A 13139-nucleotide genomic window follows, 5' to 3' on the forward strand; every position below is an offset into this window, starting at 1 on the left:
TCCTACAGTGTATTTATTCATACGTCTTTAATGTCCTGCATTCATTGACATTGGTTTGCAAAAGTTATTTGGCAGTTATAAATAGCTGTGCACTCAAGATGGGAGCCACAGAGGGTCGTGGTTTTTGGAGATAAGGAGAAATCTTCTTTCATATGAAGAATTTATGAATGATCAGTAAGACAAATAAGCTTCCATTTTCCAAATAGGAAAAGATTAAATAAATTCCTGTACTGTCTTATATTTAGTAATGAAAAAGTAAATCAGCATGAAAGTTATTTATCTGAGGTATGTACGATTAAAACAGGTCTGGGAATAACAAAAAGAAGAAACCCAAAGAGAGTTACAGAGATAATGAGTTATCATCAGGATGCTTCTGTGAACTCAGCTCCTTTTCCACAACATGTAAGATGCTGTCCTGCATGAGTGCAGGTTTCACAAGCAGCACTGAGCTAAGGATCAGAGTACTGCAGTCTGACGCAGTGCAGATCTGCCTCCTGGGCAGGCAGCAGGACCTGTGCCATCCAGCACCTACCCCAAGATCAGCACAGACATAAACCTGGTGCTCAGCTTGAACAAGAAGGGCTTATTCCTATTCTAACTCTGATGTGTTCATGAAGAAGGAATTGTGTTTGCCTTAGAAATTACTTCCTTATTTCTTGTGTGTTGATTCACTTCTTCTAGGATGCTAATTTTAGTGCTGGTGGATCACATGGGAGGACTTTGCACTTAAGGACCGCCTCATGAACTGACCGGTAAAACAGATTACCAGAGCTAAAAGATCTGTAACTGGTTCGTGCCAACTTCCCCCCAGTTTTCACTTCAGCAACACTTTAAACTAGGTCAGAGCATTAATTAACTTCTGCATCAATTCTCTCATCAGCACATCCTGCTTCCCATTGGATAGTTAATTAAAATCAGCACCAATATTAGGCTCCTACTTTGCAGCAAAGATAAAAAGTAAAAAATAATTGCTTGCAATTATTCTTCAGGGGAATAAATTATTTATGGATTATTATGTCTTCAGGCTCACCTGCTCTGCTACAGCTGGAAGCAAAGATCCTTTCTGTTCTGCCAGGTTTCCTGAAGGTAAACAAGTCATAGGAATATAGGCCCTGGTTTCACCCCTGGCTGCACTTCTGCTTCAAATCTTCAGTGAAAATAATCTCCTTAAAACAGAGACTGGTTTCTTTCAGCCTTCCTGCTGAAAACTGCCTCCCTGAGTGCTTTGCAAGGCCATAGGTGACCTTGGAGAAGTTTGAATTCAATTTTAGCTTGGGAGTTTTGTGTAAGAGAGGGTCTTTCTCTGTTCTCACAAGTTCTCTACTCATGTTGAACTGTTCTCTGTTCTCAAACTCATACAGCAGTGCAATTAGTTAGGATTTGGGTTCACAGAGTAATGGAGGAGACTATGCCAGCTGCACAGGCTTTTGCAACAAATCTGAGCAGATATTCAATCAGTAGAAGGAAACAAGTGCTTCTGCTGTTTATTACATCCTAAAGGAAACATCTAAATATCTCAGGATAACCTGAAGAAGGGAAGATAAAGGAGATGCCTGGCTGTAGATGGCTGCTATGTGCAGTGGAACAAATCTCACCCCTCAGAGCATCCTTTTTTCTTCTGGGAAAGATAATGCTTGTGCTCTGTGCTGTCTCTGGGGGAAAAGTGGTGCTCCTGGTGGCATCACTGCCAGCTTGAGGCTCTTTTGCCTATGAGGTATAAAATAATTACATGGCTTCAGAAAACTGTAGCTGATATTCTTGGTCAAGAAGAAAGTCACAGCTTCCCTGAATATGTGGATAGTACATGTATATCCAGTGGCTTGAACAGCACTGACCTGGGTCTGTGTTCCAATTCCTCTCCTGATGTTGCCAACCAGGCTGTCATTCCTCCCTTGCTCTGCAAGGATGATGTGAAAATAGCTGGCAGCTGTTTCTCAGGGATGGAGATTTCATACTTTACAAAATCACCCACAGCAAAATCTGTCAATCTAGCTACTTTTGTTACGTGTGGTGGGAACACAACAAAGTGGTTCCTGAGTTTGTCAGTGGGCTTAGACTGAGCACCTGAACCCCATCCACAGATTCAAAATACCTAAGAAAATAAGAGATTACAATTATAGATCTGGAGCTGGATTCTGAAGAAGTGTAGACAGACAGCAGAAGCAAAGTAAGAGTATGGGTTTTTTGTTAATTTATTTTGCTCCTCTTGTATAAACGTTGGCCTCTTCAGCCTTAGTCTTCATCTATGCCCTTCCTCATTTTGTACAACTAACTGCAAGACCACATCCTGTAATTACCTCTACCATAAACAAATGAAATGAATTGTTTTCTGGAATAAGATCTTTGCTGTAGGGACTGTTTCTTTCACTTTGGAAACTGTATAGGCTGCCCTGGGAGATTTATCAGAAAGCAGTACTTCCTGCAAGACAGCCCCATGGCAACATTTTTGACACTGGTTCTGGTCCATGTTAGAAGCTGCAGGATTTTTTGCCAGTTCAACAGGAATAGGGCTAAGGTTTTGATGGAAAACAAAGAGAAACATTTCATTCATCATGAGGTGTTGCACATTCCTCAGATGAAGTGGTCTGTCCCAGGTTTGCAGTCTTTCACCTGCTCCCTAGCTCGGGGCAGTAATAAGAGCATACAAAGGGTTTTAAGATATACAGTCATTTTTGTTATCTGGCAAACATATCAAAACTTTCATGGTCAGCTTCCAGGAACCCAGGGCATGGTTTCTCATGAAGATTCCTGGTCATCCAAAGCAGGCCACTGCAGGCGTGCCCAGATTTTTATCGCTCACAGTTGTTATCACACTAAGTTAACAGCCAGACATTGACAGTGTTGACAGAGCAATTTCCATTGAGCAGCACTTAGGCAGGAATCTGCTTCCTGTTTTGAGATGGGTCTCTGTCATTCAAATGGTCCCCCAAAAATCCATGATGTTGATTTGCTCATTACAAGCGAGTTGATTATATCCTGGGTCGGGTTTGTAAAAAATGACTTTTTCATGGTTGGGATATATGAAGAAGAACTATAAAATCAATCAAAGTAACTGCCATGGTAGGTAAACTTAGAAACACTACGGGAAGTAGATGAAATGGAGATTAAAGTATACGTGTTTAGATTTGCCTTTGGTTGGCCGTCAACACCACTTCCCTGCAATTGAAGGAACTTGGCTGTGTGTCACCAGATTGCTCTTGACCTTTGAATGCAAGCTTTTTGTGCTGATAGTACACTTGAGTTCTGGAATCAAGTACTATTCTCTTAATTCTTCACGTGTATCTGTAAGAAGCGCTATTCACAGGTATATGAAGCATTTATGAAGCAGTGTTTGAGGTCTGGGATTGATGACCGCAGTTGGAGTCTAAAACCTGCCAGAGTTGCCAAGTCAGCTTTCCTTTTACCTTTTAATGTTTGCTTCTTTCAGAGGCTGTTATACTTATCTACATCCTTGCTCTGGAAGGACAGGGGCAGCCAAGAGGTAAAACAGGCTTGACCACAGGATGAAAAGAGTAAAACTGATGAAAAGAATGCAGCTAGCAGAGCAGTTCTTAACAGCATGCTCTTTTATGGTGCAGTCATGGCAAACAATGTACATATTTTATGTTGAAAGGTGGGGCATGACTTGCGCTTCTGCTCATCCTTAAATTGGTACAGAATATATGAGCTGTGACACAGCTCTCGGATTTAGAATGATCTCATCTTGCCCCAGGATGAAAGGTAGAAGATATTACCCTCAAGAATCTGACTTAATTTTTCAATCCTTAACCTACCAAACAAAAATATAACATGTAATCTGAAACACGTGATTTCTTTTTCCAGAGATTTTCCCCAAGTTATCCTTTGTACATTACAAAGTCAGAATTAACTGCTGTTCAACACATCAACAAATGAGGAAAATGCTCATGCACCATAGGAGGAAAGATCAATTTTATGACCTTTTCTTAAACTTGTCCAGAAAAACTGCTTCTTCTGTTGGAAGAGCATTCTATCAGTGTTCTCTGGACTTCCCTTAATACCCCATGCTTCCTTTGCTATCCTTGTCCAAGATACTGTTATAGTGTTAGATAACTTCATAATTCAAAATATGCTGTGGCATTTTGCCTGAGAAAACAATACAGCCACATCTATTCATTGCAATACAAATACGACTAAAGACAACAATAGATCCTTCCAGCTTCTCACCAAACTCTCAGCTCTACCAGAGTTATTTTCTAGCTTTAAGATTTTGTCTGACTATGTGCTGGACTTCATCACACCATGAGAAACAGAAGGCACTAAGATTGGACATTTCACAAGGAAAATACAGCTACAAAACACTGATTATCCTAGGACATGTTCTCTTAACACAACAGCTGCAAGGCAATGGCTGATGTAAACAATGATAATTACTTCCTCTTGTCTTTTGAATAGTCAGTTGCAATGGAATTGATGCTGTATTGTTCATAAACCAGCTTATCTGTATGCAAGCTGAGGCATCAAGCACGCAAATGCAGAAAATAGTTGAGATCTAAAAAAAAATACATTGTTTCCATTTTCTATATTGATTGTCAATAATGTGGCTTATGCCAGTGTTAAATCTAGGAACAGCTATCTTTTACACCCTTGTGTTCTGTGAAAGTGGGGTCATTTGGCTCTCCCTGCTTTTCCACATGCAATCCATCCTTGTGGTGTTTGAACCCCGTTCTGAAGTTTATTTCTATTTCTGCCTGTTGTCTCCAGGATTGGTCCCACCTCGTCAAGTAACTGCATAGAAGGTGGGAGATCGTGTAGTGGAGCTACTCCATCTTTCCCATGTGTTCTCATTTTCTAAACACATTCCCTGCCGGCACAGATGGAAAAAAAACCCGCCATATATCTGGCTTGATGAAACAGCTGAAAGTTTTTCTCTGTAAAGGGAAATCTCCACCGGGCATCTCAGAGATGGGAGAATCACAGAAGTGCAGTATGGCTGAGGTAGGAGCGACCTCAGAAGCTCATGCGGTACAACCTCCCTGCTCAAACAAGGCAACTGAGAGCTGCCTGCCAGGATTGTGTCCAGCAATTGCCTAGGACTGATGAAGAATTGATGCTTTAACCCATATAAACATTGGAGAGAGCCCAGGGTTCTGAATAATCTGACAAGATTCACTTCATTTTGCTCTCCCTTCCTTTCTATGTCTTCCTTGTCAAGCAGCTCTCCTCTTGAATGGGTCTGGCACCAGGTGAAATGTGGCACACTTTCCCCTGCAGGAAAGAGAAGAAGGAAATGGGTCAGCACGATATAGAAGTGACAGAACTGAAGGCTTTGCCCCCAGTGTACACAGCTTATCAATGCAAGGCACACAGGGCTTTCTCTTTGGTAGGCTCAGAGCAGGTTGTGCTCAGTTTCTGCTGAGCAAGGCCAGAGAAGGAGTCAGGTTTTGTCCAAAGCCAGCGATGGGAAAGCTCTATGATCACCAGCATTCATTTTGCAAACCGTGGTACTAAAGAAATATATTCACCTGAAGCTTCTGCACACCAGTGATGCTAGACCTAGTTAGCAGACCTTTGAACTGATGGCCACTGCCTCTACAGGACAGCAAAGTACCATTGGAACCAGCTGGCCACAAGCCTCCTGTAGTACTGAACAAATGATTCGAAGGGCTGTGATTTCACCCCTTAAATTGCTTTTCTGGGGGTGGCAGCACTGCCCTGGAGGAGGGCTGCGGGACTCACCCTAGCACTCCCCCACAGAAAACATGGGGAAAACAGAAAAATGGCCCCAAATTTTGATATCCCCTGTCCCCCATCCAACACAGCACCAGTTCTGATTGAGGTATTGATGGTGAGTGCAGATGAACAACAATTTTGAGAGAGAACAAGGGCCACAGGCAGTTCATGTGAGCCCTCTGAAGATTGCCACCACCTAGAATAAAGGTCATGGATGCAGTAAAACACTAAGAACACATGAAATCTGTGGTGCATAAGCACTCATATTGTCCTCGTAGGCTTTGTGAGCTGGGAGGAGCAGGAGGCCATTTCTCCCCATGTGGGTTGTGCCTCTACGAATTTCCCAACCCTGATGGAGGCATTCAATATGAGAGTCATTACCAGGTCTCAGAGGACAAGAAAACATAGTACAAAAGCCCAAACTAAAGCATATTGAAGCCAACAAATATCCATCAATAGCCACTGATGATGGATCAGGCCTCTAGCAAATAACTACTTATTTCTGGAGTCAGGAATAGCTGAGTAGGCTACTTGTGGGGACTTGTACATGATTTCCAGTTAATAATTTATTTACACAAATAATCCTCCTTCTTGCAATCAATCTTATTGAAAACAAGGATTACAACACGATTAAGGGCTGAAGGATGAAGTTCTGAGATAAGATACAGAGTAAACAAAGTAAGATATTGCAGCCAATAATTAATGTTTGGAAACAGATAATGAAGTCAGGATGACTGTAAGTCACAGTGTTTCACTGCTCCCTGAGCTTATGAGCAAGTCTCCTCAATGCAAACCCATTTTTTTTCATTTTAAATATAGCTGCTGTCAGAAAAGTTACAGCAGAGACTCACATTTGTGAGTGGGCAAATAAAATTATGACATAACTGAAGCCCCAGGGCACAAAGCTGTTGAAGGAGCCTGGTGTTGTTCTGTGGAAGTCATTCTGCCTGCTATCTTCTTAGTGCCAAATTTGTTTTTCTGTTTTTAACATGCTATTTTTGTTTTCATCCAGCTTCTGAAGAAAATAGAGGTCAACACGGCTAGGCTGTGTGTTTGTATTTATTATCTGCTTCTTCCTGCTTCCCAAAACATGCTGAATCCACCCACCAGTTTTGGAAAATATTATCCAGGGGGTAAGAATCTCTAGGAGCTGTGCAGACATTGTATGTGGGGAGCTGGCAACCACCATTTTGATTATGTTGTATTGTAACAGCTACTTTATTACCTCCTTTTGCTGGATGGTTTTTGCTGAGATTTGGGAGGAGCCCTGCACTCTCTGCCTCTCACCCCTCCCAGTGCAGAACAGGATTTTGATGTCCTAGGACATAAGGTGTGCAGCCAAGACAGGAGAGACAGCAACATGTGTCAGCGCTGAAAGGAGATGCTGACAGCCAGGCTCCTTGTCTGTAACATTTCTTTGTAACATACTTCTTCAAAAATTGTGCCTTAACTCAGAGATTAAAAACAACAACAAAAACAAAACCAAAAACCAATTCTGAGCAGTGCAGGCATTGCAGGCATCTTGTGTAATCTCACGTCTCGAAAAAACAGGATATCTTTGCTTACTTTCTGTAATATCTTCCAAACTGCCGAGGTTAATGAAATGAAAGGCATTTTCTGAATGCGCATTTCTGCAAGAACATCTGCTTTGTGTAAAATTATTTGACAAAACAAACCATAGCCCTTTATTTAGATTAGAAAATATTCAATGTCTGGAGCTTGCTGCAGAATTAAACAGGAAATAAGCAGCTGAGTAGCTTCAGTATACCAAGGTCAGTTGCTCATTGCTTTACATTGTATCCTTTGCCACTGTTTATTTTTTTCCTTTTGTCTGTTCCTTTTCCTGTCCGCTTTCCCTGAGTCATTCATCCCCTTCTATCCTTTAGAGAGTTTGAAGAAATACACTTTTATCTCAGCTGGGCAGCTGGAGGTGGTGATCCCAGTGCACAAGTCACAAACTGTGAGTAAGGATATGCCAAACTGTGGTTCCTTTACCATATTTTCAGTGAGTTCGATTTCGTTCAGCTTGACCCTTGGCTTGGTTCAGAATCATTTGCAGAAGATCTGTGAGATAAAGGAGTTAGAAAGCAAACGTAACAGCTCATCAAGCAAGCAAAGGCAAGGCAGTTCCCTTTCCTTAGAAGCAGCCTATCCTGTTCACAACCTTTCCAGCAGTTCGGTCCCAGGGTAGAAACAATGAGGTTTTGGAGGTGTCTTTCAACACCCACACCCTAAAAAGGATCCATTCCTCATTTCAACCAAAGCATGAGAACCTTAGCAGATTTTGGCCATGTGCACACACTGTGGTCCCCAGCCCCAAAAGGGAAACCCACTGAAAGATCACACTTTGCTTTAGTTGCCCAATTCTCAGCTTTCTTTAATCTAAATGATTCTACTCAACAAAGGTGAATATTTAGACTCCAGGACGTCTTTTGAGTGTTATACAATCCCGTAATACAGTTCATCTTCCCAGTTCCCAGGACTCTTGAGCACCATTTTGCCCTAATAATATTAAAAACTGGTTTGATTTTTCAGTGGGCATAATTTTTTATGGAACAATACTTTGACAGGAAACAGTGGAGACAATTACAGCTGCTTCTTATCCTGGAAGAGAGCAGGTAAACAATACAGGGTCACCACTGACACTTAAAATAGATCAAATGTGTGAGCAGAAACTCACTTCACTCCTTACGGTAACACATTTATTTGTGCTTTAAAAGGTGAAGGTTCGTACCACAGTACATAGCTGACAGCAATTCAGCATTAGCAGATGTTCAAGGTGAATATACTTCCACTCCGGAGGTAGGTGACTGCTGTTTAGAGCAGCATGACTTTCCATAACACAGCTTCAGCCCAGTGTCATCACTAACAAAAGCAGTGGGTTCTCCTCTCAAAGCAGCAGGATTTCCTGCGGCCCTGAGAATGAGCAATACCGTATTTCCACAATGAATGTATGAAAATACATTTTGGTCTGAATTATTTTCTAGAGTAATTCAAGTAGCTTAAGTCAAGTGACTGATGGTTGCATCTCAAAACAGTGCCCAGGACTGACGCCCTGTACTCTGGTGATGACCAGCCAGATTGTGTTTTGACCAAAAGTGCTTTGTGCATTTTGCAGAGCGCTGGCCTGGGTTTGGGATGGCCAAATTCAGCCTTGGACTGCAGCACAGCTCTTCCTCTCTGGAAGCCTTCCCCATGGTCACCTTTAGCCATTATCCTCCTTACTTGCTCCCCATAGGTCAGGTCCTGAGAGGAAGGGCTGAGACAGTACACAGGGTTGTTCCTTCAGCAGCTGCACAAACAAGCAGCTTCCCTGGCATGTGAACAGCAACTGAGCTTTAAGGCTGCAATACAGAGATAAAGCAGAGGCTCACACATCGAAGTTAATTGCTCCTCAGTCTGCCTGTAGTCAGTCAGACAAAGCTCCATCCATGCTGCCTTTGTGCACAGGCATGGGATCTGGCCAGTCCTCTGGCAACCTGGTCCCCTTTTGGTCTTATGGTTGACAGCAGACAGAAAGATTTCCGGTCCTTGTCTGGGATTCCTCAAAAAAAGGTGCTCACATCCAGCCAACAAGCTCAGTCTTGAGATCTCACTACCTCTTAACAGCTACAGCCTAGACTTCATAGCTTTTGCTTTGCTGCCATTAGACGTGGTACTCTTTTGTTTGGTGAGAAGACCAGCCCATATATCAACAGATCTTTGCACCTTTGTTGTTTGGTTGGTTGTTTGTTTTGTACTTTTTTGTCCTTTGCATGCCTGTTAACCTGATAAACCAATTTCTGCTGCTGTCACACAAAGGCTGTGCATTGTTCAGCTGTGCATGTGATTTTAATCACCAGTCTTGCATGTTAATAGTTGTTGCTCTTAATCTTTAGAGCTTTCACTAAAATGTGAACATCAAACTTGTGAAGTTTCATGTAAGCACACGGAAGAGAACTTCAGACATCAAGAACAACGGCCTGCTGCAAGTAAATCTGCATTTACAAAACAAGGGATGTTGTCATCTTTAAAGTTATGTATGTCTATATATATTCTGCAGAAGAAGGAGGTAGGAATTCTTACTTCCTCCCAGCAATAATAACGAGAGTGAGAATTGCTCCAAAAGCTTTCTTACATTTGCATCTTGTTGGCCTTCAAGATCTTAGTTTGGAACATTTTTAATGCTGAGGGTAGAATGGGCATGCTCAGCTTACAAGAGTCATGTACCAAGTATGGCACAGACAGACGAGTAAAGAACACATGTAAAGTAACTGATGTGTTCCACATTTTTCTTTCAGAAGTCCTCTCAGGTTGCTTACCAATGCTTGTTTCTGTTCCAAACCTCAGATGATTTCATCTGTCTCTGGACTGTTTTTGCTACAACTCCACTGTCTCAGCGTGCAACTTCCCAGCAACTAAAGCTGATTAAACTTCTGTCTGCTGCTGTTCCCGCTCACGGTAAGTCAGCTCTAAAATTCACCCAGACTGGCTTTGAGTTTTTTCAGCCCACCAGCCCAACACAGAACTAACCTAAATATATAAAAAAAGTGAAAACTTTCTGGCAGAGAGATGGTATAACTAAGGGAAAGGTTAATGTAGGGCCAGAAGAAGTACAATAACAGGGATAGTAAAGCCAAATTGTTGCAACCAGTTGCTAGACTGGCATAGGCCAGGCATAGTCTTAGCTTCTCCACATGCTGAGCTTTGGTCATAGGAAAAAAACCTGCATCTCTAGAGTATGGCTGCATTCCCAGGAGCAACAGTGCAATAAACCCTAGGGTCTGCAAGAGAATCTGGCACATGTTTAATGAATATAAACACGATCAGTCACAGGTGGGAGTCTGTGCTTTGAAAGAGTTTGATGTCAATAACTCAAACTTACTCTAAGCACCTACATCTTTCATCATCGGTACGAGCAGCACATGGATGGGGAACAAAAGTGGTAGAGTGGGAAAAGCTAACTTTTGCCTCTTCTGAATGTGAGGTCCTTCACTTACTTTCTGCACATAAGTACATTCCTGGAAGGCATTATTTCAAGAAAGATTGAGTCTGGAAATAGGCAGCTCCAATGGACAATATGAAGTGGCAAATTTCTGCCCCTGTTGGACGCATGGATATTCACACAGGTACTGGTCACAGCAGTATTATTTAATCCCCAGAAGCACAGAGCACTGGCAGATGGTACCCAGCATTATCGCTACCTCTGACTCACAGAGTCCAAAGGAATCGCTTGCATCACTACTATTGTTATCTGGCAAAGCATAAAATTCAGGCACACATTTCACTTAGAGCACAAACACGACCTTTGAAAGCAGATTTTGAACTGCAGCAGAGTCATACTGTTGTCACAGGAAACCAGTCTCTACTTGTATTAAGGCAGGTGTTCCTCCTGTTCTTGAGATAAAACCAAACCAAACAAACCCACTATCTTAATCTCTGTCATATCCACAACTGCCATTGCTCTACATTTGTTGGGCACCCTTGTTTCTGACACAGTGAAACAGGTGCTGCTGGTAAAATGAGCACAGCAGCTCCGAGGCAGAATTTCAAAGTCAACCAGATGGAGACTGTAAGAGCACAGGAAGTTTTACAGAAATGGCTCAAGAATAGTTTGCAGTTGGCATGCAGACAGAGCTTGAGGTTTACAGAACACTACACATACATGAAATAAAAGTTAAAATGTTGAAAGCTTCACAATAAAACTAATACATCTTTCATTCCAGAAACCATCAAATTGCTTAGATTAAGAAGAAAATCATGCTGAGACAAGATCTCAGTATGTCTTATTTCCAATCCAAACCTCATTTCTGTGGTACTTTATTAGCAAGTGGGGTTTCGGGAGATAATTTTCTGTGGTATAATCTCAAATCAGTTGTAGACAATGTTACATGAAAATTAACATCATTTCCAAATGACTGAGTCTTCTAAAGGAGAAAGTTGGGTATCTCTAACTATTTTCTACCATCACATAAATTTGATATTTTTAACAGTAGCCGCATAAGGGTATCATTTTAAATTTAGTCATATAATATTTCTATCATTTGATATTTAGGGATGCTCTCCTCCACACTTGTGATACACTGTCATGTTTCTCACCAGCACATCTAGGTAACAATAACCTCCCCCAGCCAGAGAGAAATCTGAGCTATTGCAAATCTGCAATAGCATTCCTACGCTCCCTCTACACCTCTTGCTTAACTTCTAGCTTTTCCCATTGCAAGCATCTGAAAGTTTTTAAAACACCCTTCTTTTCTTATTACTCACTAATCTGATGTGCTTCTGTGCTCCCTAACTGCTAACTTGTCCACAGGCAAAGTATATTACACATTATTATAGTACACATTACAGAGAAAATTGCCATTGCAAAAACAGAACCATCCCTACTAACCCTCTTGTAACTCTCTGTGAGAATGAGAGGATTTTGCCATGCTAATCTTGTAGTTTTCTTTCTTGCTTAATACCTCCCAGGCCCTTAGCATCACTTTTCCTCAGTGTGTGTAAATTGTCCAGATTTCACACTACACAATGATACAGCAATATTCTCAGTACCAGGAAAAAGGTCACAAGGGAATTTTCAAGAATAAGGATAAAAAAAAATAGCATTACTCCAAACTGGATACTGCATGCCTAATGCTATGCATCCATTTGCATAATATTACAAGCTATTTTTATTCACAGCACCCCTGGAAGACTGCAGTAAAATAAGGACTGCAGTTCATCGAGACGTACACAGCTTTCATCAACCACAAGCACTGGTGGCAGTAGATCTACTTCACTGGAATTTATAAAACAGACTGTAATTGAAGGAGGGAGCACATAGAATTTGGCATTCGAAATCTTTCTAAGTGCTCACATTATGAATGAATCTTGATTTGTATGTTGAATCTTAAGTTCTGGTAGCAGGAGAAAATACTGCTTAGGCCACAGAAATGGCTGGAAAAGAAGTACATAAAACCTCAGAGGCATTTCCCTACTGCCCAGTCAGAATAGATTTGCTAGTGTATTCTATACATGAGACCTTACTTCCTGCACTTGGGCTTTTGTCAATATTTGCAAAAACATTCTGCGTAAGTGCCCTTGGACTTCTGAATCAGCACAGCCTCAAGGCTGCACTGATATTCTGCCTGCGGCTCAGCCCTAGTCCCACTTCATGCCCTGTGTCATGCCTTGGGACAAGGAGCAGTTTTTAGTGTAAGTTTCACATTGCTGAGGGAGAAAGCTTGCAGGGCATCCTTCTGCTCATTCTCTCTTGCTCATAGAATTGTTCACCAAAGCACCATCACTGGAACAAACTGACTTGCCACACACTGCTAGTTGAGTAACTTCTTAAACTACCAGAGTAAAAAGGGGAAAATGGGTTTTTCAGCATGCACATGTGAACAGACAGCTTGTGTTTGCACATGTCAAATGAATTTTGTACCCTTGTCTTTCTGAATCTCCTTGGGATTTCTTGCAAACACCAACTT

This window comes from Lagopus leucura, unplaced genomic scaffold, assembly GCF_019238085.1.
Source record: "Lagopus leucura isolate 7727_CA_CO unplaced genomic scaffold, USGS_WTPT01 Super-Scaffold_73, whole genome shotgun sequence".
In the NCBI taxonomy this organism is placed as follows: domain Eukaryota; kingdom Metazoa; phylum Chordata; class Aves; order Galliformes; family Phasianidae; genus Lagopus; species Lagopus leucura.